Raw genomic sequence first — 24,875 nt, forward strand, 5'->3', positions numbered from 1 at the left:
GAAGGTTCCCCAATGTTCAATTACAACCATACTTAGCTAATGAAGCAAGACCTAGATAGTATACTGCAATGGTTAATAATGGCAAGTTAAATTCCAACTATAGAAATGCCAGGTACTCCATTACCAGTCCTTCAATGACACGGAGTCTAAATCTTTGAGCTTTCTATACACCAGCTCTGTGGAAGTCCCTTCACCAGCTTCAGCAGTTTAAGCCGGCCCATCACTAACACTTTGTCAAAGATATTTAGGAATGGGCAATGAATGCCAGCCTTCCCACCAATACCAATTCCCAAAATGAATTTCGAAAATGTAAGGAAATTGACCATATTAATCCACGCGCAATAAACTGGGAGGGTCAATTTCTGGGATCTGAAGAGTAAAGAGATGTCTGACCATCAACAAAATTATCCAAAATATAAACTGACTGGCAACCACACAATGCTATTGTCATTCTATTGTCTTTTGGAATGCATATCAGAATGAACAGTAACCAAACTATCTGAAAAGTGTTAATCATAACAGAATGATATCACTTTAACTGACAGGTATTACAACACAGCACTGCATAGGCATTGAATGTTTATTAAAAAGAGACCCATTTGTGTCGAGAAGGCATTGCTTTCTTCACCACAGTGCTGATATTAATTCTGCCTAAGGCATAACGAACTGACTCATTCTGTTCACTAGTTGGCATCTCAGATTTATGTAGACCCATATTTGTAGTGTATGTCACGCTTTTCTGTAGCTGTGATCCTTTAATACCAACCACATCTGACACTGGATTGAAATTCTCATATGAATGCAATTCTCAGCAAGAGCTTAGTGAGAAATATGTAAGTTATTAATTTTTACTGATTGTGCTTTATTGTGATTTAATCTTAATCACAAAAGTTAATTTTTTTATATTCTAAGTTATTTACAGCAACCTTATTTTTTAACATCTCTGAATAAGAAAGATATTTAAAGACACCCAAGAAAAGCTCCCAGTTTTGGCAGAATATGAATTTACGTCTATCAAAGGTGTGTGAGAGAGAGAAGGTAGAATGAAACATTGGTAATTAGAGTTGACTTGTTAATTCAGCAAAAAGACTAAAAGTTTGCTGCCTTGTAATATGGTATCCAATCTAGTGCAATGAGAGTTTACTGACTCCTGTGCCTTTAATCACCTCTGTGTCTGCCTCCCCAGGCAATTTTTGTGAGGAGGCATAGCTGTGTCCATGCTCCCTCACATTTCACAGCTGTTTTTTCCTTTACAGAAGACGGAGCAGCTGAGATGTGTTAGAGTTTGGAGTTAGCTGGGCAGATGATGGAAGATGCTTGAAAATTGCAATCATGCTTCGTCATGTAAAGTTGTGAATGCAGTAACAATAGCATCTAATGTTCTTAGAGCTGGTGGAGAACTTTTGATACTGTATGTAGGGTCAATTTTAACTCTACTGGCTTGACAAGAATGAGGGTCTCTTAGAGTTAAAATCTCCTTGGTCTGTTCTTGTTGCATTGTCTTCTGCCTTTCTTTACCTGCTCTGCCACTTGTAAGGGAAGGACTGCCTTCAAATGGGAGACTCTCTCTACATGTGTATAGGGGGACATCAATCAGCAACTAAACCTACCATACACGGGACTTATTGAGGGAAAGGTTGACGGGTTGACGGGATAGATTTTACGTACACTCCATGATAACAATGTGTGTGGAGGTGGCTGGTAAAATCAAATCAAACTCAGTCGTCACACTGAGAATGGTAGATTGGTTCCAAGAGTGGTCACTTGACTGAGCGTCAGAGCACCCTGGAATAATCTTGTCAAGAATTAAAGTCCACAGGAACAGAACAATATGTTTGAATAAACTAATAATAGTTACATACTATTTGAACAATTTTGAAATTCAGATTTAAAAAGTAGTCTAGTAATGTGATAAGCAGAAGAGATTCCGTAGATGTTGAAAATCCAGAGTAACGCACACACAGTGCTGGAGGAACTCAGCAGATCAGGCAGCATCTATGGCATGAACATCGATTGCTCCAACTTCCAGTAATTACTTCCCCCTCCCCCTTCTCTCTTTTTCTTTCCCCTTTCTAGTTTCCTTCTTATCCCTTCTCTTCTCCTCACCTGCATATCACCTCCCTTTGGTGCTGCACCACATTCCCTTTTTCCCATGGTCCGTGATCATCTCCTGTTCGATCCCTCCTTCTTCAGCCTTTTACCTTTTCCACCTCTCGCCTCCCAATTTTCTCACTTCACCCGCCCTCCCCCACCCCCTCACCATCTAGCTTGCACTCCTTCCCCTACCTTCCCCCTCCCTATCTTCTTATTCTGCCTTCTTTCCCCTTCCTTTCCAGTGCTGATGAAGGGATTTGGATTGAAATGTCAGCTCTTTATTCCTTTCCATATATGTTGCCTGACATACTGAGTTCTTCTAGCATTTTTTATCTGATAATGTGAATGCAGCTTTCGACCACAATGTAAATATTTTAGTCCTCTGAAATTTAAATAAACTCTATTTGCAATGGGAGAAGCTGTGATACATTTTGAATAATAATTTTGACAATCCCCATTTTATATCTTAAATTATGATTATTTACAACATGACAGGGGGACATTTTTCTCTTACGTATTTAAAAACGCAAGTCTTGCAAAAGCGGGAAGGATGCTCCCCCTCTATGGAAAAAACCTGTACTTTGAGCTGAGTTGCAATCAATAACTATTCTACAAGCACTAAAATGCTACGGTCATTGTCCTTCTCAAGGCCGTCTTTCACTCAGGATAGGAGACATGTTTCTGCACTATTATCTAGAGTTCAAGGATCATAAACAGTTTTGAAAGAGAAACCAAAATAAAAGCTCTCAAGGACAACTTGGCAAATATTTCAGCTGCTCAGAATAAGATCATAGGAACGTTCCTGAAACATGGGATAATCAAGATTTGGATTGTGAACCGTAAGATATAAGAGCAGAATGAGGCCATTCTGCCCACTGAATCTGTTCAACCATTCGATTATGGCTGATCTTTTAAAATCCCTCACAACCCCGTATCGAATGTAATTGCCCATCAAGGAATGCGAAGGAAAAACCAAGAACGCTAAATCCACCTGGTCTTCATTTATTTCCATGAGTGGTCAGGTCATCTGGATGTCAATTAACTTTGTCAGGCTCCTCCTTAGAAACTGAGGTTGTTGCTTTACATTTTAGCATTTAGGTCTTCATACTGTATATGCAGAGGAATAAGGGAACTAGAAAATAACAGGCCCCACGTAACCAACTGGACTGATTTAATTATGTTTGTTTGCAATCAATTGTCACATGGTTCCATTGCGCTTGTTAGTGTTTGCACAAAGCATTGACTTAAAGCTCTTTGTACTCAGCAAGCTCATAAATTCCATATTTTCTTGTTTTTTATCAGAAGTGCTTTCATGTATAATCTATACTCTGCACTTAGCTGAAAGAGAAAACATTCATTTAAAAGCAAATGTAAAGTCATTCTCTTATAATTATGACAAAACTAAACACTGCAGCCTGGTTTCCCAGCAACAACATTGCCTTAATTTCTACATAAAGAGGCTAATAGCTGTTTCCTGGACAATGGAAGATTTGCCCGTTAGAAATCATACTTACTTTTTAAATGAAGAAATTGGTTAATGCAAAACAGATTTCAGAGAGGCTTTTTGAGTCACTACCATAATAAATGTACAAGTGATGCTGTCCCATTGCATTTAACAGGGCAGTCTCTTTCCTGGAGATTAACTCTCAAACTGTAAAGATTTGGGGTAGTATTGAGCAAAAAAGTGACCCCAGCATGAGGCATCCTGTAACTGAGTACTACAGTGCAAATGAGTAACTTGTGAAATACGGTTTGCACTTAACCTTGGAGATGAATTTATCCCGCCCACTGAGTGGAAACTGGACATGTGGTCACTTCAGCTTCCCCGGTTTCTTACCAAGGCAGAAGTAGCTGGAAGGTGACAGGTTTCACCTTTGATCTCTGCACCTGGTCAAGCAGCAAGGGGTCTTGTACAAAGCTGGCAAGACGCTAGAACAATATAGGGATCTATCTACATTGTATGGCTAGACATATGGACAGCAAATAGAAGTTGGTTTGTTCTTGTGCCAAATCACCATGTGATTGGATCAGGACTAAAGAACCCCAAGTACCTAACATATAGAAATAATGGTTTTATATTTAATTACTTGGAGATACGGTATTGTGGTGAACTACATATACCTGTCTGGACTGCTCCTGTGGCTCCTCCCACAGACCCCTGCTGACTGCTCCTGTGGCCTCCCACAGACCCCTGTATAAAGGCGATTGAGGCCTGAGCCCGGCCTCATTCTCCAGGATGTAGTGTTGTTCATTCTTCCAGTCAATAAAAGCCGATATCTCGCTTCTTACGTCTCAGAGTGAGTTATTGATGGTGCATCAGGTATGGCAACAGGCCCAACTGGGCCAATTAGCCAATGCTCCCAATTACACCCTTGTGACCAATTACCCTACTAACCCGTGTGCCTTTGAAACTGAAACACGCAAAGACAACCCACACAGTCACAGAGAGAATATACAAAATCTGTACAGACAGCGGCAGGAGTTGAATCCGGGTTGCTGGTGCTGTCGAGAGCTATGCTTACCACTGTGCTATGCCACCATATTGCCTGTGGAGTAGGAGGAGCAGGAAATTCTCCCCAGCCCTCACAAGTGGGTCAGAGGCCTCCTCAGCTGCCTTCTGGCTCTTGTCCTGGCAGCCATTGCAGCACTATCTCCTGCCAATCTGCTGCTGCCTCACCAGCCCTCCAGGTCCCGCAGCCTGCTGCTGCAGCTTTGCTCTTGAGTGACGAGTCTGCAGAGTTTGTATTCAAATGAAAGCCCAAGGTTGAAACAGCAAAGGTCTCCTCTCCTGAAGGAAACTTTTGAATTAAAAATCAAAACCTACTCACAAAAAAAAACCATTCCTGATAAAAACATTTTCTTGCTGCATTAATTTAATGGTGATACTTTCAGCTACAGCATAACTCAGCCTCATTTAAACTTCTGTTTAGTTCTAGGGCTGGTTCACTTTAGTAACAACCGTGACTTACAATCTGATTAGTTGATATCCCCATAAGGCTATGTTGATCAATAACAACGTAGGTATGAATTGGAGGACAAAGTGCTGACGTATCACAAGTCAAGGCCAGGGTCCTCAAACAGGGCAAGGCAATGATACTTAATAGTATCTGGCCTTGTTATATCTAGGATTTTATAGCTGGTTCTGGTTAATCAGTAGGTACATATACCAATCAATGTAGATCAGATTTCTGAACGATCCACAAAACCATGAACACCACCTCGTTATTTGTCATTTGCACTTTTTATTTCTGTAATGTAAAGTTATTTTTATGTGTTGCACTGTACTGCTGACACGAAACAACAAATTTCACTACATACAGTGGCTTGAAAAAGTATTCAGCCCCCAACCCTTTGTTTACATCAATGAGTTTTACAACCAGAGGTTTGATCAATTCAACTGAGAACTTTTATTTGTGAATCACATGCTTCTTCTTTTTGTGATAGAGCCCCCAAAAAACAGGAAAAATCGTAAAGCAAGAAAAACTAAAGATCAAAAACTGAAATGTCAGCATTTCAAAAGTATTCTTCCCTCTTCAGCATCTATCTGTATTTAGCAGCATTCATCTTTCTGTCAATCCTGATCAGATTTCCAACCTCTGCTGCTGAAAAGCATCCCCATAGCATGATACTGCCTGCACCGTACTCCACAGTGGGATGGTGGCACCTGGTAGATGCATGGTATTAGATTTACATGTTATATACAGCTTAGTGTTGAGGCCAAGAAGTTCCACTTAAGTTTTATCTGTCCACAAGACCCCCTTCCATATCTTTACGGTATCTTCTATGTGACGCTTTGTGAAATCTTTATGGGAAAGGGTAAGTTTTTTTTAGCCAGGGCTTCTCCCTTACCAGTCTTCCATAAATACCTTTTTTGCGCAAGGCCTTAGAGACTGTGGAGCCATGAACTTCATTTTCAGTTGCAGCCACTGACGTCTGCATCTCACTCAGGAGTGACTGTTGGTGTCACAGTAGCCTCTCTTACAAACGCCAATCTTCTCCTGCGACTAAGTTTAGAGCACAGCCTGACCTGGGCAGTGTGGCTGTGGTTTCATAGTTTTTCCACTTTTTCACGACGGACGGCACTGAGCTCCGAGGTATGTTCAACACCTTTGAGATGCTCTTGTACCCTTCCCCGAATTTGTACTTCTCCTTGATCATTTCCCTGACTTGAATTGAATGCTCGTTTGTCTTCATTTTAATTTGGTCTGTTGAAGATCTACCATACTGTTGGACCTTACAGAGAGAGGGAGTATTTATTCTTCTGAATTCATTGAAAACAGGTGATCTTCCAATTTTCTACATCGACTAACTGGGTGGGTTGTCAAGGGAATACTGTATATTGCACCTGAGAAAAGTTAGTGTAGTAATTAGAAAGGGGATGAATACTTTTTCAGTCTCACAATTTTTGTTTTTAACTTTTAGTTAATTGCTGACAGGTTTTGGATTCTTTCTTTTGATTTGACATGATGCACAATGTTTTGTAGATCAGCCCAAAAATCCTTCAATATATTTAAAGTTCAGAAAATGAGACTGTAAAATGTGAAAGTGGTTTGTAGGTGCTGACTATTTTTCAAGGCACTGTATACTAGTGCCAAGAAACCTGCTGCTTACTCTGATAATTCAGAACTCTTCCTTGGTCTGTGCTGAATGGGGGCATCTCCCGTAGTTGCAGGGGAAAGTGCCTGCGGAGGGGGATAGACGTCTGTGGAGGGATGAGTGAACAATGAGTGAGTACTGGATGCAGGAACATAGAGTTCTCTAATTTCAGGTAAACTGCTCACCCTCCGTCTCTTTTCACCCTCCTGATCTACGCAGTTCCTCTTTCACCCTTCCACCCTCAGCCCTCCATTACTACATCACCCTAATATTTTTCTCCTTCTTTCCCATCTCCACTCACTCCATCTGTCCATCACACACACACTCCATCCATTATATCCCCTTCCCCACTGTTCCCATCCAGCCACTTCACCTCTCTTATTTGATTCTACCTTCCTTTCCCTTCCATTATCTGCCACCCTTTGTTGCCTCCATCTTTCACCTCCCAGCCCCTATCACTATTTCCACTTTTCCCTCCTTGCCTGGTTCCACCTACCCTTCCCCTCATCTCTTTACACTGGCCTTCCCTCCTCTGACTTTCAGTCTGGATGAAGGGTCTCGGCCTGAACCACTGACAGTCCATTTCCATCTGCAGATGCTGCCTGACCCGCTGAGTTTCTCCAGCTTTTGATTTGTTGCTCCAGACTCCACATTCTGCCATCTCCTGTGTGACAATGTTGGCCCACCAACAACCCTTAGGAAGCACCACTGAAAAAAACTACTTTTCAACCTGTGGGTGATTTTCTAACTGCATTAACTCAGTGCCCTCTTCGATGGGAAATGTATTCTTTGTGGTTCCCTAACATCCACCCAAACCTTCGACAAACCTGAACCATTTCATTACCTAGTACTTTTCCTAGTGCTGAACACTGTCCTGCAGTTTTTTAAAATCTCAACCATTGAAATCTCTCCCATATCTTAATAACTTCAAAAACACATTAAGAAGATCACCTCTTAATTCCTTTGTTCTGATGAAAGATTAGGTTTTACACAAATTTTCTTTGTGTTTGTATTCTCAGAAACCGGGCAACATTGAGTCTATCAGAGTTGTTCTCATTCTATTGCTTCAATGTTGCTCCTTGTGACAGGAATCCTATTACAGCATGCAATACATCTGCAGCGTGACTCAAATCTCAGGCAGGGTCCTTCTCAACAGGAGTAGAGAAAACAATTCTCTAATTCTCCACAGTTGAATGAAAGAAAGGCCATGTCACTGAAATATACAACGTCTGATCAATTAAAGACGAGATTCATTTAAGATTCCACTCAAGGCTTTAGCTAAGCTCATTCAAGCAAGATGGCAATTTGGTGAGGTGTTGGAGAATGGTTAGTACTGTATCTGAAATCAGTCTAGTCTACCTTAGTTACCTTAATTGGTATGATATCACAAAGCACTGACAGGAAATTTATCAAACATTAAATGAACCTGTCTCTGACATTAAATCACAAGATCACAAGACAAAGGAGCAGAAGTAGGCTATTCAGCCCATCGAGTCTGCTCTGCCACTCCACCATGAGCTAAACTATTCTCCCACCTAGTTCCAATTTCTGGCTTTTTCCCCATGTCCCTTGATACCCTGACTAATTAGATACCTATCCATCTCCTCCTTAAATACCCTCAATAATCGGGCCTCCACAGCTGTATGTGGCAACGAATTCCATAAATCCACGACCCTCTGGCTAAAAAAATTTCTCCTCATCTCTGATTTAAATGGGTACCCTCTAATTCTAAGACTGTTGCCCCTTGTCCTGGACTCACCCACCAAGGGAAACAGCCTTTCCACATCTACTTTGTCCAACCCTTTCAACATTCGAAATGTTTCTATGAGATCCCCTCTCATTCTTCTATACTCTGATGAATACAGTCCAAGAGCCGACAAACGCACCTCGTATGTTAGCCCCTGCATTCCGGGAACCATCCTCGTAAATCTTCTCTGAACTCTCTCCAACATCAGTACATCCTTTCTAAGATAGGGGGCCCAAAACTGCACACAGTATTCCAAATGAGGTCTCACCAGTACTTATTGAAACCTATTGAAACAAAATTTGACATTAAGCCTCATAAAGAAATGTCAAAGCAGGTGACCAAAAGATCGTTCAACAAGGTAGGTTTTAAGAAGTAACTAAAGAAGAAAAAGAACAGGAAGATGTAAGATGGCAGTTCAAAATCTTCAACAGACTAATTAAAATCAGAGAAGATCAAGAGACAAGAGCCAGAGGAATGCTTGGAAGACCACAGGGCTGGAAAGGATATTGGAGAGAAGAATTCCACAAAGGAATTTGAAGAAAAAAGGTGGGAATTTTAATAGACAAGTGATAGCAAGCAAGTGAGTCCATAGACACAAAGCTCGGAGCAAGCCCACAGCCTCAGCTCAGTTCATCACACAGCGGAGCAAAATGTTGCTGAGCTTGCAGACAAGAAGCCTGGAGCAGCTGGAACAGGCTCACAGCCCCAGCCTCAGAGCTGTGGAGAGTGGAATAAACATCAGTGATCAGCAAGCAGAACCGGCCCCACCCTCACCTCTGGTCCCGACACCCTGCCTTTTGATTCATCTGGCCTGGCATTTAAATTGTCCAAATTTGGGTCTTTCCCTGAACTAGGACCCGGGCTGCGCTGCATCGATATGCTTTAGGCCTGGACCCCTGCCGCCATGTTCTGGCCCGTACTCGACCTTTCCAAATTGGCCCGTGCTTGCATCGATCAGATCCCAACTCCTAGGTTAGGTGGACTCCTCCATTCCGACTGTTCTCCGCTCTGCTCACTCCAACTCTGACCCTGTCTTTAACATGCCTTGACCTCGCTCCAACCACTTCTCCTTGACCATGCCTCGACCTCACTCTGACTTTGCGTCACACCTGCATGCCTTCGACCCTCAAGTCAACCATGTCTTTGGTCACCTCTTCATTGTTTGTGGTGATCATTTACCACAATTTACAACAGAAAAAGTGTTATTAGTAAAGTATTTAGTTGTATTTCTTACTTTATGAACCACCAGCAAGCTGTCACCTGTCTTCAGTGGCACCATTTTAAACCAGAAGTACTTTGAGATTTTGTACTCTTAAGAACAATGGGAACAGATGCAATAATATTTCAATAACTACAAGGACAACATTTATTTCAATATTTTATGCCGGACAAATAGTTCCTTTGAAGTACTGTACGCATTTACAGTGAGAGCGTATTGTAACTGACAAATCACCTCTGGAGGTCAAACACCTTTACCAGCACAGATGATCCAGAAGCTTCTGAGGACAGAGAGCCAAACACCCAAGATAAATGTTTTGAGGGCTGACTCTCTGAGAACACCACTATCCCCGTTATTGATAGCAAAGATATGACTACGACCATGCTTGATAATGCTAAGTGACAAAATTTGGTCTGATTGGACAGCTCTCCGGGACCTCTGGGAGAAAGGTGGAAAATAGCCTAGTTGTAGGTGCTTTGCCAATTAACATAGAATAATTAACATGGTCGTGCCAGTTTAAAAGCCTCATCTTGAGCAGTCAGCCCCCTGCTGTGGGAGGGCAGCTGATGCCCCGTGAATGCCATTTAATTTCAAAGCTGATTACTACTCTTACTTTACATTCGAATAGGTTTATTTTTGAAGACTGATTCTTATTTGTGTTAATACCTGCTGACCCTGTTCCAGAACGACAGAATGACCCCCAATGCGATATGGTCGCATTAAAACTCAGTGGCTGCAAGGTTCCGGAGCCGGCTGCTGATATCAGGATTGCTGCAGTGGGCTGCTGAACCAAGGAGTTGGCCACAGGTCACAGGCCATGCCGATGACTGTCCTCAGCTGTCAGAGAAGCTCTCTCACCACATCCAATGTCTCCAATGATCAGGGACACTTGGAAACAGTTCTAGAAAATGAATAGTTGCAGCAGTTGACTTGCTTCTAACTCCATTCTTTGAAAATGAAGGTGGGATTCAAACTTTGTTTTAAAATTGCGGAGCAATGAACACATTTGAGTTTTTTGTCGTGGTGTACTGAAGGCGGTAAAACTATTCCTTGTGGAAGGATAAAAATCCATGTGGTTCCCTACATTGCTGATCCCTCATTGTCACCAGGTGTGGTTGTGAAACATCTATTTTATCTGTAGATGGTCTCTAAAATAAATGTTTAGTGGGGATTGAGTAAAAAGACCACTCGATGTGATATTAACCTAAACAGATCATTGGAGTACAGCCTCATTTCTCCACCTATATGCAATTATTTGACCTTTGCCAAGGCAAAGATACCAGAGATTAAAATAGGTTAAAAACTTGGGAGCTGGGAATTGATAATTTACTAGGTTCCAGCTGCAGGCCACGAGGGAAAACACTACTGGACTACATGTGTGTGATACTGTGTGAGGGAAGTATTCAGCTTGTCAGTGAGACCTACACCGTAATAGCCTGTTATTGCTGTTGGACTAAGCTTCCACGTGAAGAATGGTTGTTTAGTGTTGAATAAGAACAGCAGAAATAGGAGCAAATTAAGAAAAGGATAAATTAAACACCAAATTTGGCCCAGAAGTTCTATTCTATAGTGTAATGTTTCCATGTAGCCTGTGATTGGATTTGAAAAACTTGATCATTAAACATGATTGGGTACTTAATCTGCCTGATTTGTACTTTGGATGTTTTGACATGTCCAGTGAATACCAGTGACAATATTTGTATTGCCCTCACTTCAACAAAATACTGTCATATTTTTGTCATGGACATTTGAGCTATCAATACTGAAAGACACCTAACTGAAGGGTTACAGCTTCTTTGAAGTTCATTCAAGAATCCAGCCCTGTCTCTGTCATCACTGGGGCACCATTTTCCTTCAGGAATTTTACTTCTTCAACATTTCATTCTTAATAGTTGTGACCACCAAAACCATTCTGCTGATGTCCTCAGTGCACTCAGTGATCTCTCTAACCATGAGCATTTCCACAACTCTTCCCTCACTGAGTCCTCCCAGCTCATGACCAGCATCCCTCCCCTCTAATCATATCCTCCTCCAATGCACGGCCGGCCACCTTCCTGACCTACGTCCTTCTGATCACCTCCAGGACAACCTTTTCTTCCTGATCATCTCCCTATTGATCCCCTCTTAACTATCTCTGTTACATTCCCCTCAAATTATGACCCATCCAAGAAGTTCGAGCCATTCCCCACAACCCACCATGCATTCCCTTTGTCCCCTATCCCATCTCTCAAACCCAGCACCAGTGCACTCTTTCTGCAAGTTCCACTCTTTGCTATAACAAAAAGTTGTGGAGGGAAGGCACATTTGGCTTTTCTATCACATTTGATACTTTGTACCTTTGTGAGTGTTAGAGCATCAGATTCTGTTTTCCATCAATAAAATTGGCAGCGGGATTCCCTGCAGTTTGCTTTAAAAGTGATTCACAATATTCAGCCTCTTGGGTGCAACATTTATGTTCTAATTTAAGAGACAAAGTGTATTTGACAAATTAGTTAAAAGTTAGCTAATTTTAAAGTAAGTTAATTTTGAAGTATATAAAACATGTGATGCAAGGGAAGATTACAGTTATCTCGGAACAGTAGTTTGTCAATAAACAATAAACAGATTTAAGTGAACTATGACCCCTTCAATTGTATGTCTATGTTACAAGGGTTCCCCTCCAAATAGCACATCTTGTGGCTTGAAAATAAATCACTGTCACTTCATTGTTGCAGGGTCCATATTCCCAAATTCCTCACTATTAGTTGTGGGAAAACCATTACCGAGAGGATTGCAGTCAATCGAGAAGGTGGTTTAAACCAAGGGTATTTAGGGAAAGGTAATAAATTGTGAAGCTCATATCCCAAAACAGAAGGCAAAACATACAGTGAAAGTTATAGGTGCAGAAGCACAGTTATTGACAATGTAATAAACATTTGTTAAAGAACAAGAACTTTTAGACTTGGGCCTCTACCAGAAGCAGAGGTTCTATTTGAGTGTAGGAAGCGAGTTTACTGAGACATCAGCTTTATTTGGTTCTGTAAACGATATATGGGCCCACTCATCTTGCTCAGTGGATCTGTTGACAGCCTTATGGTTTTATCTTTGATTAGCTGCACCTAACAGGGAGCAAACCAGCAGTCTTTGTTCAGAGTCAGTATCTAACACGGCAAGGCCAGGAGAAACAGGTAACCAAGTTCATTGATCGACCAGTGAAACATTTTATCTGAGTTCATTGTATAGAACTGATAAATAACTCCACAATAATCATTTACTATCTTCCTTCAAAACATCAAACGCTTGTACCCAGATTAAATACTTGGTTAATTTACTTTAAAAAATCAAAACTTGAATTTATTTTAGTTTAAGTCAACCTTTGTATTTCTACCTTTAATGGAATAATAGATTCTGAGGATCAATTTTCTGATAAAAATTGCACTGTGAAGTATGACAATCCTGGGTTTTGTTCCTGTCCTTTCCTAATATGAACGATGAGTGATTCCTTATTCTTCCCGTAATGGAATAGTTAAAACAGAAAATGTTGGAATGCTGAGAGTGTGAATCAGGTTTAGTATCACTGATGTCATGAAATTTGTTGTTTTGTGGCAGCAGTACTTAATAATTTTTAGAAACTATAAATTACAATAAGAAATATATATCAAAAATTAAATTAAGTAGTGCAAACAGAGAGCAAAAAACAGTGAGGTAATGTTGTGGGTACTTCGTCCATTCAGAAATTTGATGGCGGAGGGGAAGAAGCTGTTCTTGAAACATCGAGTGTGTGTCTTTAGGCTCCTGTACCTCCTCCTTGATGGTAGGAATAAGAACATTTCTGGGTCTTGAGGGTCTCGAGGATCCTTAATGATGGTGCTGCCTTGTTGAGGCATTGCCATTTGAAGGTGTCCTCAATGCTGGGAGGCTGGTGCCCATGATGGAGCTGGCGGAGTTTATAACTTTCTACAGCTTTTTCCAATTCTTTGCAGTGGGCCCTTCAGACTAGACAGTGATGCAGCCAGTTAGAATGTTCTCCACAGTACACCTGTAGAAATTTGTGTGTCTTTGGTGATATACCAAGTCCTAGGACCATAAGACATAGGAGCAGAATTAGGCCATCTGGCCCATCGAGTCTGCTCCACCATTCCATCATGGCTGATCCTTTTCTCTATCTCTTCCTCAACCCCAATTCCCGGCCTTCTCCCTGTAACCTTTGATGCCATGTCCAATCAAGAACCCATCAATCTCTGCCTTAAATACACCTGGCCTCCACAGCTGCATGTGGTAACAAATTCCACAAATTCATCACCCTTTGGCTAAAGAAATTTCCCCACACCTCTGTTTTGGAAGGGTGTCCCTCTATCCTGAGGCTGTGCCCTCTTGTCCTAGACTCTCCCACCATGGGAAACATCCTTTCCACGTCTTCTCAGTCTAGGCCTTTCAACATTTGAAAGGTTTCAATGAGATCCCCCCTCATCCTTCTGAATTCCTGTGAATACAGTCCCAGAGCCATCAAACTTGCCTTGCATGATAACCTTTTCATTCCCGGAATCATCCTTGTGAACCTCCTCTGGACACTCTACAATGCCAGCACATCTTTTCTAAGATGAGGAGCCCAAAACTGTTCACAATACTCAAGGTGAGGCCTCATCAGTGTCTTATAAAGCCCCAGCATCACATCCTTGCTCTTGTATTCTAGACCTCTTGAAACAATGCTAACATGGCATTTGCCTTCCACACCACCAACTCAGCCTGCAAGGTAACCATCAGGGTGTTCTGCAGAAGGACTCCCAAGTCCATCTGCATCTCAAATTATTGGATTTTCTCCCCGTTTAGAAAGTAGTCCACACATTTATTTCCATTACTAAACTGCATGGTGATGCATTTTCCAACATTGCATTTCATTTGCCACTTACTTGCCCATTCTCCTAATCTGTCATAAGTCCTTTTTCATCCCATGTGTTTCCTCAACACTACCTGCTCCTCCACCAATCTTCGTATCATCTGCAAACTTGACAACAAAGCCATCTGTTCCATTATCTAAATCATTGATATACAGCATAAAAAGAAGTGGTCCCAACACCGACCCCTGCGGGACACCACTAATCACTGGCAGCCAACCAGAAAAGGGTCCTTTTATTCCCACTTGCTGCCTCCTACCAATCAGCCAGTGCTCTAACCATGTTAATAACTTTCCTATTATACCATGGGCTCTTAACTTGGTAAGCAGCCTCATGTGTGGTACCTTGTCAAAGGCCTTCTGAAAGTTCAACTATACAACATCCATTGCATCTGCTTTATCTATCCCACTTGTAACCTCTTCAAATACTTCTAATGGGTTCATCAGGCAGGATTTTCCCTGAAGGAAACCATGCTGACTTTGTACTACCTTGTCCTGTGTCACCAAGTACTCCACCACCTCATCCTTAACTATTGACTCTCACATCTTCCCAACCACTGAGGACAGGCTGAACTATAATTTTCTTTTTGCTGCCTTCCTCCTTTCTTAAAGAGTGGAGTAATGTTTGCAATTTTCCAGTCCTCTGGCACCATGCCAGAGTCCAATGATTTTTGAAAGATCATTTCTAATGCCACCTCTTTCAGAACCCTCAGGTGCAGTTCACTTGGTCCAGGTGACTTATGTAACTTTAGGACTTTCAACTTTTTGAGCACCTTCTCCCTTGTAGCAGTAACTGCACCCACTTCTCTTCCTTCACACACTACAACATCAGACATACTGCTAGTATCTTCCACAGTGAAGACTGATGCAAAATACTCATTTAGTTCATCAGCCATCTCTTGTCCCCTTTTATTATTTCTTCCGCCTCATTTTCTAACGGTCCTAGATCCACTCTCATTTCTCTTTTATTTTTAACATACTTGAAAAAACTTTTACTATCCATTTTGATATTTTTGCCAGCTTGCTTTTATCTTTTCCCTTTTAATGATCTTCTCAAAATCCTAATGAAATATAGGGGCTGTCATGTCTTCTTTGTAACTGCATCAATATGGATAGATCTTCAGAGATGTTGATGCCCAGGAACTTGAAACTGTTCACCCTTTCCACTGCTGATCCCTTGATGAGGATTGGCAATATGTACCCTAGACTTACCCTTCCTGAGGTCCACTATCAATTCCTTGGTCTTAGTGACATTGAGTGCATGGTTGTTATTACAATGCCACACCTGATCTACCTCACTCCTGTACGCCTCCTCATCACCGTATGAAATTCTGCCAATGATAATTGTGTCATGTGCAAACTTATAGATGGTGTTTGAGCTGTGCATAGCTGCAGAGTTGTGGGTGCAGAGCGTAGAGCTGTGGGTTGTGGGTGCAGAGTTGTGGGTGCAGAGTGTAGAGCTGTGGGTTGTGGGTGCAGAGTTGTGGGTGCAGAGCGTAGAGCTGTGGGCAAAGCATCCATGCTTGAGGCGCAGCTGTGTTGATTGTCAGTGAGGAGATGTCATTTCCAATCTGCACTGACTGTCATCTCCTGACGAGGAAGTTGCAGAGGGAGGCACAGAGGCCCAGGTTTTGGAGCTTGTTGATTAGTACTGCGGGCATGATGGTGTAGAACGCTGAGCTGTGATTCACAAACAGCAGCCTGACATGGGTACTACTAGTGTCCAGGTGATCCAAGGCCCAGTGGAGAGCCAGTGAGACTACATCCGCTATAGACCTATTGTGGCGATAGGCGAATTGCAGTGGATCCAGATCCTTGCTTAGGCAGGAGTCGATTCTGGCTATGACCAACCTGTCAAAGCACCTCATCATTGTAAATATGCAACTGGGGGATAGTCGTTGAGGCAGCTCACCCTGCTCTTCTTGGGCACTGGTATGATTGTCACCTTTTTGAAGCAGCCGGGAACATCTGACCTCAGCAGTGAGGGTTTGAAAATGTCCTTGCGCACTCCAGTCAGTTGGTTGGCACAGGCTTTCGATGTCCTAACAGATACACTCTCGGGGACTGATGTCTTGTGAGGGTTCACCCTCTTGAAAAAATGTTCTGAGTATGGCTACTACCAGCAGCAGTATTTAAGAAAAGCTGTTTCACCGTATTCCGATCTATGCAAGTAGTCACTGAATGGGAGACCATCAGAAAGTCAGTCTCCGGAGATTCCTTCCCTGGCTTCATCAATGTTCAGCTCACAGAAGGGATCCTTTGCAGGTCACTGTAACCAGAGGATCTGATTTACTGTTGTAAAGCATTTCACTTGTTCTGGTGTATACTGGCGTTGCAATCAAACTTGAGTTAGGCTGGAGCTGTGGCAGTAATACTTAAGTGAAACCACAGCCCTAATGAAAGCATCACCAACAGCAGTCGTGCAGTATTGACGCAGGGTTATGCCCTTCACTCCCTCAGGCATGTCTCGTTATTTGGTTTAAATGTGGCTGAATTTAAATTCAAGCTCATTCAATTATCTTTAGCTCCCTATCCTTTGGCCTTCCTACTGAACAAAAAAGCAATGAAGTTGACTTTAAGGCGCAAGTTTCTGCAATTGTATAACCCTTGAAGATAGACTCGTCAGGTTAACTTCTGTTTTTTGACGAGGTACTACACAATCAAAGGTAACTTCTGAGATTTTGCAACACCATTCTCTTTGAACCATTTGCATCTAAAAGCTGAATTCCTGAAGTACAGCCCAGTCCGTATGTTGGGTATATGGGGCACATTGTGTGATGGATGCAGCTGCCTGGGCAAGCTTTAGTAGGGGTAGGGGTGACCACAGCATTGCCTTGGTGGGTACAAAACCGTGTCTTTACTTTGAGCTTAATTTCATCATGTTTTCCATTACTATAGTTGTGCTAAATGGGAAAGTCTCAGAATAGATGTGGGAGCTCAAAGCTGCGTATCCATGTAGTGATTAGCACATCTGCAACGTGTAACCTCATCCCTCAGCCTACCATCACTATCAAGCCAGGGGATCAATGATGAAACATCAACCTAGTGAAACGGCAACACAGGACAACAAGTATCATTCAGTGAACAGAACTAGCAACAGCCAGGAGATCAGATCAAAAGTTTGTATTCCCATCATATCGAGTTAGGAATGGTGGTGGCCAATTAAAGAGCTAATTGGAGAGGGAGGCTCTGGAAGCATTCTCGTTCTCAGTAATAGCCTGACCAAAGAAAAGGCTGAAGCATTTGCAATCACATTTAGCAGAAGTACTGTGTAGGTGATCATTCTCGGCTTCCTCCTGATACCCCCACCATTACAGCAACCAGTCTTCAGCCATTTCTTCACGAGAACTCTGGACAGAGTAAATGCTGTGGGACCAGACAGCATTCCAGCTGTTATACTGAAGACCTGCATTCCACAATCCACTGGGCACGGGACTATGCTATTCCAGTTCATTTACAAGACTAGCAAATAGCTAATAATGCGGCATTGCCTAGCCGTGGCCTGATCACAAAAACAAGACAAAACCTATCCAGCTAACTACAGCCTGATCATCAGCTAAGTGCTGTCCCCAATTCACCATGGAACTTCTCTGTTGTTTCCAATACACACTGTATCCTTCCCATCATACCTAACTTTACTTCTATCTGCATAATTGCCCAGGATTCCTTTTGCTGTCCTGAAGTCAATGGGGGAACCTTCCTGCCATTCTCAACACACCCAGGAATTTCCTGCTGTTCCCAACACAACCAGGAAACATCTTGCCATTCCCAACACACACTAATACACTCCCCCGTCCGCATCAGACCCAGGAACTATTCTGCTGCCAAAAGAAACCTGCTTGCTGTCACATGGGTTGTGTTTTACAAAATTCTGACAGAGAATTCATTGTACTTCGGAACCTGTAAGATCTCATTTTGCCCAAATCTTGTGATAATGCCCATGAAGCAACAAGGGGCACTAACTTCAAAGGTTTATTTATTATCAAAGTATGCATCCATATACAACTCTGAGACTCATCTTCTCCAGATAGCCATGAGACAAAGAAAGGACATGAGAGTCATTCAGAGAGAAACATCAAACCCAAACCCTGCACAAAAGAAGAACGGCATTCCGATCATCAACCCCAAAAACACCCTCCCCCACCACACGAAAACACAACAAGAACATCAGCCCCCAAGCCCCCATACTCCAGCACAAAACACAACAAGAACATCAACCACCAAATCCCACTCCTCCCTTCTGGAGGTAATTGAGATTTATATTGAAATTTGAGGGAAATTTTTCTAAAGCCCTTAAGGAAATATCAGTGATGGTAGGTGTGGTACATATGTATGATTCACACTGTGATCTTTGTTCAGTGATTCCAGAACAGTAACGAAAATCTCTCTAAACTGATATGCCTGCTCCTATAACATTTTACAGTTGTTCAATTTCTCTTCTTTGTTCCTGATACCAGCATCAGAGAGGTGTTTACCTGACAGTGATAGCAGAAACAAAGATGATTGTATGGTTACAAAGCAGGTTATATTATTTTAACCTTGACACTTGTAATTATCATTTCTTTAAGCCGGCTGGGATAAGATTGGAGCTCAATGTGCAGATGTTTACGAACTGGTATTGCACAACATGTCAAAGTTAAACTTTGCCATAATAAAGATGATCATATCTCCAAAAAGTGCTGGGAAAACTCAACAAGTCGGGCAGCATCTGTGGAAAGGATCTGGGTTAATATTACAGGTTGAAGATGTTGTCAGAACTGGGAATGAAAGAAATTTTTAAGTTGTAGTGAGGGTGCGGTAGGATGGATAGGACAAAAGGAATAATTCTGATAGACTGGGCCTGTGTTGCCATGGTGATAAGCTGCTGATGGAGCTCTCTGGTTAACAGATTAATGAAGGCAGTTAGAGAGAAAGAGAGAACACAAAGAAACACATAAAAGCAGTGAAAAGTAGATCTGTAGGAATGGAAGCCAATCAGCCCATATTAGTGCAGAGAAAAACCCAAGTTAGTATTGTAGGTGAGTGAACTCACCACTTCTGATTTAAGCAGAGTAAGTCAGTTAACTGAAAACTAATTTGATAATGAGTGCAGAAGCTGCATTGTCCCTGGATGGAAAATGACCCTCATCTCACCCCGCGAGGCTCACTGTAGCCTTCTGGGCTCAGTGTCGATTCACTCAATATCAATGGTGGTTCTGCCACGTGTAATCCACCTGCATTATTAACTGTGTTTGTCTGTCTCCACTGACACTGCCTGATCTGCTTGGCATTTCCTACATTGGAGCTCAGCATGCAGAAGTTTATGGATTAGCATTGTACAACGTATCAAACAACAGAAACATGATGCATTCCATAGTTTTTATATGTTGTTTTCACTCTAAGTTACTTTATCTGCCGTTTGGCTTCACCCACAATTTATCACCATGACAGTCTCAGCCTTGTACTTTCAGGGCTATTCCCTTAGTTCTTTCCATCTCTGCAATTTAAAACGAACTCATCTTCTCTCTCTTCCAGTTATGACAAATCATTAACTCTGTCTCCCTTCTCACTGATGCTGCCTGGCCTGCTGAATGTTTCCAGCATTTTCTGATTTTATCTCAGCTTATCTGCATCTACAGTTTATTAAAACGTGTGGTGGGATATATATCTGACAGCTTATTCATTTTCTAGAATCAATTGCGCTATGACTATACATTGAAGATGGGGAAGAAACTCAATTGCATGAATGGATAACCTAGGGCTTTGGAGAGAGCAGGGGCATGTCAGATATAGGGTCTCGAGCCTCATTTCCATCAAATCAGTGGACTGCAGGGATCAGGGGTCCTATATGACTTTATTAGGTAATAACTGCAATTGTAAGGTTAATGTGAATTATTCTTGTGTGGATTTTAATAGTAGCGACATAATTTCTGTCACTCAGCTTATTGGTGAGGTAGATAATTTATCTGGTAAGGGTGACTGTGGTAGTCAGCAGGAGTACGAAGCCCAGTTGTTCAAGACTGCACACTCACAAGCACTTTTCAGGCAAAGCTTGGTTCCAAGTCGCCCCAGTGCTGGGGCCATTTTAGCACTCAAATGAATAAAGACATGGCCTCATCAGATTGGAATTGTGAGTGGGGAAGAGGGTGATGTGTAGTGGGAGGAACAGCTTGTAGCTGGGGGCATCACTTCAATTCTTTAAAAGACTTTGGTGGTATAGGTGATCCCTTTAGTGAAATGAAGGCATGTTAGGCAAGGTTTTGTGAACCAAACTGTCATTTATTCCTACTTACCTTACCTCCAGCATGTAGGAAAGTAAATAATGGTGCAATTGCAGATAAAACCAGCCATCGGTCACTTGTTTGAAAAACTTGGTTAAATTTACTACTTGTGGGGCAGAAGATGAAGTGGGAGACAGCCTCTGTGCTCAACAAAGGTTTCCTATTTAATTCTGAGGTGAAAATCAGATCAGATATTTAAGGGGAAGGGCAGTAATTTTAAAAGCAAATATTTCCAGAGAGACTGGACTAATTCTGATGAAAGTTAGCTTGACAGCAGCACCTTTATGGTCTTTTATATATATTATTTTACATGTGAGCAACTTGCTGTTGAATACTGTTCATTTATTGGCTTTTCTCCTCTGTTGCTTTATAGATGAGCCTGGGTCTTCTTGAACATGAATTGAAACTACACTTAGAAAATAAAAGGATTACTTTGCTTTTCATCACATTCCATTAAGCCACCATCGAGTGGAAATCGTTTAACCTATGAGTATCTTTATCATTTATCTAGATCTTGAGCAAGCAATGACAAACTTTAGATTACACAGAGCCTGCTATCTACAAATGGCAGTAGCACAGAATTTAGGCACAAGGTATGTATGACAAAACTAAAAATGCAATAACTATTTTCCCATTTACTTGTTGAATGGATAAAATAACCAAATAATAATAGCTCTAAAAGTAACTAATTCTTTGTGCTTCACATAAAGTAAGGTAGACTAGACTATCCTTTATTGAGGGACCCAGGTGCATGTTCAGTGATCCTGTATGCAATGCAGGCTCACTTCTGACCTAGCAGCCCGGATGAACTGCTAAAATCCTGAAATGCTAACTCAGTTTCTCTCTCTACAGATTTTCCTCCCACTTCTGTCAGGGGGCAGGATGTGGAGTGTGGCGGGCACTGAGGGCTTGGTCTTGGCGTAGTTAAGCTGGAATCAGTCCAGCAGATATCACAATGTATTTGATTCAGATTCAGATTTATTCAGTGCATGTCCATCGAAGCATAGGGTGAAATGCATCGTTTGAGTTAACAACCAACACGGTCAGGGATGTGCCTTGACCACGTATTCTGACGCCAACACAGCATGCCCACAACGTTTAGCAGAATAACACAACAGAACAAAACAAGAAACAACAGTAAGACAAGCCTCTTTCCCACCCTCCCACCCCACCTTTCTACACACACAGACAGGCCTCTCAACCCAGGACAGGCTACCTCCTGTCATAGATATTAGAAAGTCTTCTATATTTGAGCATCCAAAGATGTAGATGACGAGAGAACATCCACATCTCTAAGCAGAAGTACCTTGGTGTTGCTGAGTTTTGCTTGGAAAATGATTAAGATCATTCATATAAAGCATCACATCTTTGAATTCCAATAAAAAGCCAAGTCCAAAGAGCCATTTCCATCGACAATCTCTCAACACAGCTCACCCGAGGTTTACCTATTAACTAATATATTCAAGCAGGAAATAGATCAGTTAGAAGTCAAAGTTTTAAGACACGAAATGCCGGGGGAGCTCAGCAGGATAGGCGGCATCTGTGGAGAGGAATGAACGTTTCGGGCTGAGACCCTTCGTCGGGACTGGAAGGGAAGGGGGGAGGAGCTCAGTCTGGCTGGTGAAAGGTGAAACCAGGTGAGAGGGTGGGAGAAGAAGTGAGAAGTTGGGAGCTGACAGGTGGAAGAGGTAAATGACTGAAGTAGAAGGAATCTAACAGGAGAGGAGAGTGGACCGAGGAGGAGGGGCACCAGAGGGATGTGATGGGCAGCTGAGGAAGAAGACCCAGAATGGGGAAAGTTAAAAGGGGGGGGGGAGGAATTACTGTAAGTTAGAGACATCGATATTCATGCTGCCCATTTGGAGAGAGTGATACACCATCAATAACTCTCGGAGACGGGAGGCGAACGATAGGCTTTTATTAGCAGCAAAAGACCACGATTAGCAGCAAGAGACCACCACACAGCATCCTGGAGACTGAGGGAGGAACAGTGCCTCCAATTGCCTTTATACAGGGGTCTGTGGGAGGAGCCACAGAAGCAGTCAGCAGAGGGGCGTGTCCAGACAGGTATATGTAGTTTACCACAGAGAGAATATGAGGTGTCACTCCTCCAATCTGACAATGGCTTCATCATGGCAGTAGAGGGGGCACGGAGCAACCTGTCAGAATGGGAATGGGAAGTAGAATTAAAATCGGTGGACTCCGGGAAAAGCCGCCTTTATGTAGCAAGGACTGTGCGTTACTTCCCTGCAGCACCATCAGTGTGCAACTTGGAATATTTTCTTTTATTGGTCTTGTTAATGTTGCACAGTGCACCTGTCGATTGGAAAGGGGCTAAAGTAGCCAGGTGAGCCTTTTTATTTTCACTTCCCTCTTACTGGAGTGTGTTAATTCTCTCAATGCACGAACACTCCCATTCTGTGGCGCTGTAGTAATCCAATGGGCCACTAGAGGGCTCTGTAGAGATGTTCAATGAATGATCCAGGGGACTTCTGTGCCCGCCGGTAGTGCAACTATGTGGCGATAACACATGTAGTCGAATGTCAGGCTTGTCAGCTTCAGCACCTATAAACTGTAGCTTCAATCTCCTCCTTCCCCTTGAGCAACAAATTAATGGCACAGCAAGTAGAGCTGTTGCCTCCCATCTCCAAAAATTCCTGATCTCCTTGCGTGGCTTCCATGTTCTCTCCGTGACTGTGTGGCCCCAGGCTCTGAACTTTCCACCCAGTTCTCCATGATGTGTAGGTGGATGGGTTAATAGGTTGCCGTGAATTGCCTCCTAGCGTACCGGTGATGATCAGAATCTGAGGTGTGGAGATGTGAATGTGTGGGGAATAAAATAGAGTTTGTGTGGGATTAGGGTGCACGTTGTTTGGAGCAGACACCATGGACCATGGAGTCTGCCTCTGTGGTGTGTCTGGGAAGTCCGATATTACAATGGTCTGACAATTCCCTGAAAAAAAAACAGTTACGTGCTGTGTTATGACGCTGCAAGAGATGGTGAACTTGAGATTTGCCTGAAGTTTGGTGGAAAACATGTAGTGAGAGTAAGGGAGAATACCTTTGCACAACATTCCCCATTGTCTTAAACCAATCACCTGCAGTCATTACTTTAAGGACATCAGATTTGGCAAGTTTCTGTTAAAAATTGATTCTTAATTTTTTTGCTGTTGAATGGAATCTTTATCTCTACAGTTTATGCTGATTAATCAGGCCTTGCTAATTCAGAGATACGTGCTGTCACTAAGAGGTTTGTTGTCATGCCTTCCAAAGTATGAATCAATAGTATCCAGCAAGCATGCGTAAACATTCACAGTGCAATAGTGGAGATGCATCGTCGTGAGATAATGGTGGAGACTGAAAGGCATGCCATGCACAGAAGTGGACTGCCCTAGGATTTACCTGATAATGAATGTTTGAGAACATCAGGCGCTCCTCATCTGTCCAATATCAAAGAATCAGAATCAGGTTTATTATCCCCGGCATGTGACGTGAAATTTGTTAACTTAGCAGCAGCAGTATAATGCAATACATAATCTAGCAGAGAGAGGAAAAATAATAATAATAAATAAAATAAACATAACAATAAATAAACAAGTAAATCAATTACATATATTGAATAGATTTTTTAAATGTGCAAAAACAGAAATACTGTATATTAAAAAAAGTGAGGTAGTGTCCAAAGCTTCAATGTCCATTTAGGAATCGAATGGCAGAGGGGAAGAAGCTGTTCCTGAATCGCTGAGTGTGTGCCTTCAGGCTTCTGTATCTCCTACCTGATGTTAATTGTGAGAAAAGGGCATGCCCTGGGTGCTGGGGGTCTTTAATAATGGACACTGCCTTTCTGAGACACCATTCCCTAAAGATGTCCTGGGTACTTTGTAGGCTAGTGCCCAAGATGGAGCTGACTAGATTTACAACCTTCTGCAGCTTCTTTCAGTCCTGTGCAGTAGCCCCTCCATACCAGACAGTGATGCAGCCTGTCAGAATGCTCTCCACGGTATAAATATAGAAGTTTTTGAGTGTATTTGTTGACATGCCAAATCTCTTCAAACTCCTAATAAAGTATAGCCACTGTCTTGTCTT

The 24,875-nt window shown here is 42.2% G+C and overlaps 1 protein-coding gene across 1 annotated transcript in view; it reads left to right on the plus strand.

Moving 5' to 3' along the window:
• Positions 1 to 24,875, plus strand: part of rfc1 (replication factor C (activator 1) 1) — a 108,847-nt gene that overhangs the window by 1,031 nt on the left and 82,941 nt on the right. The gene's annotated exons all lie outside the window — the stretch shown is intronic.

The sequence above is a fragment of the Hemitrygon akajei genome, chromosome 13 (assembly GCF_048418815.1).
Source record: "Hemitrygon akajei chromosome 13, sHemAka1.3, whole genome shotgun sequence".
NCBI classification, from domain to species: domain Eukaryota; kingdom Metazoa; phylum Chordata; class Chondrichthyes; order Myliobatiformes; family Dasyatidae; genus Hemitrygon; species Hemitrygon akajei.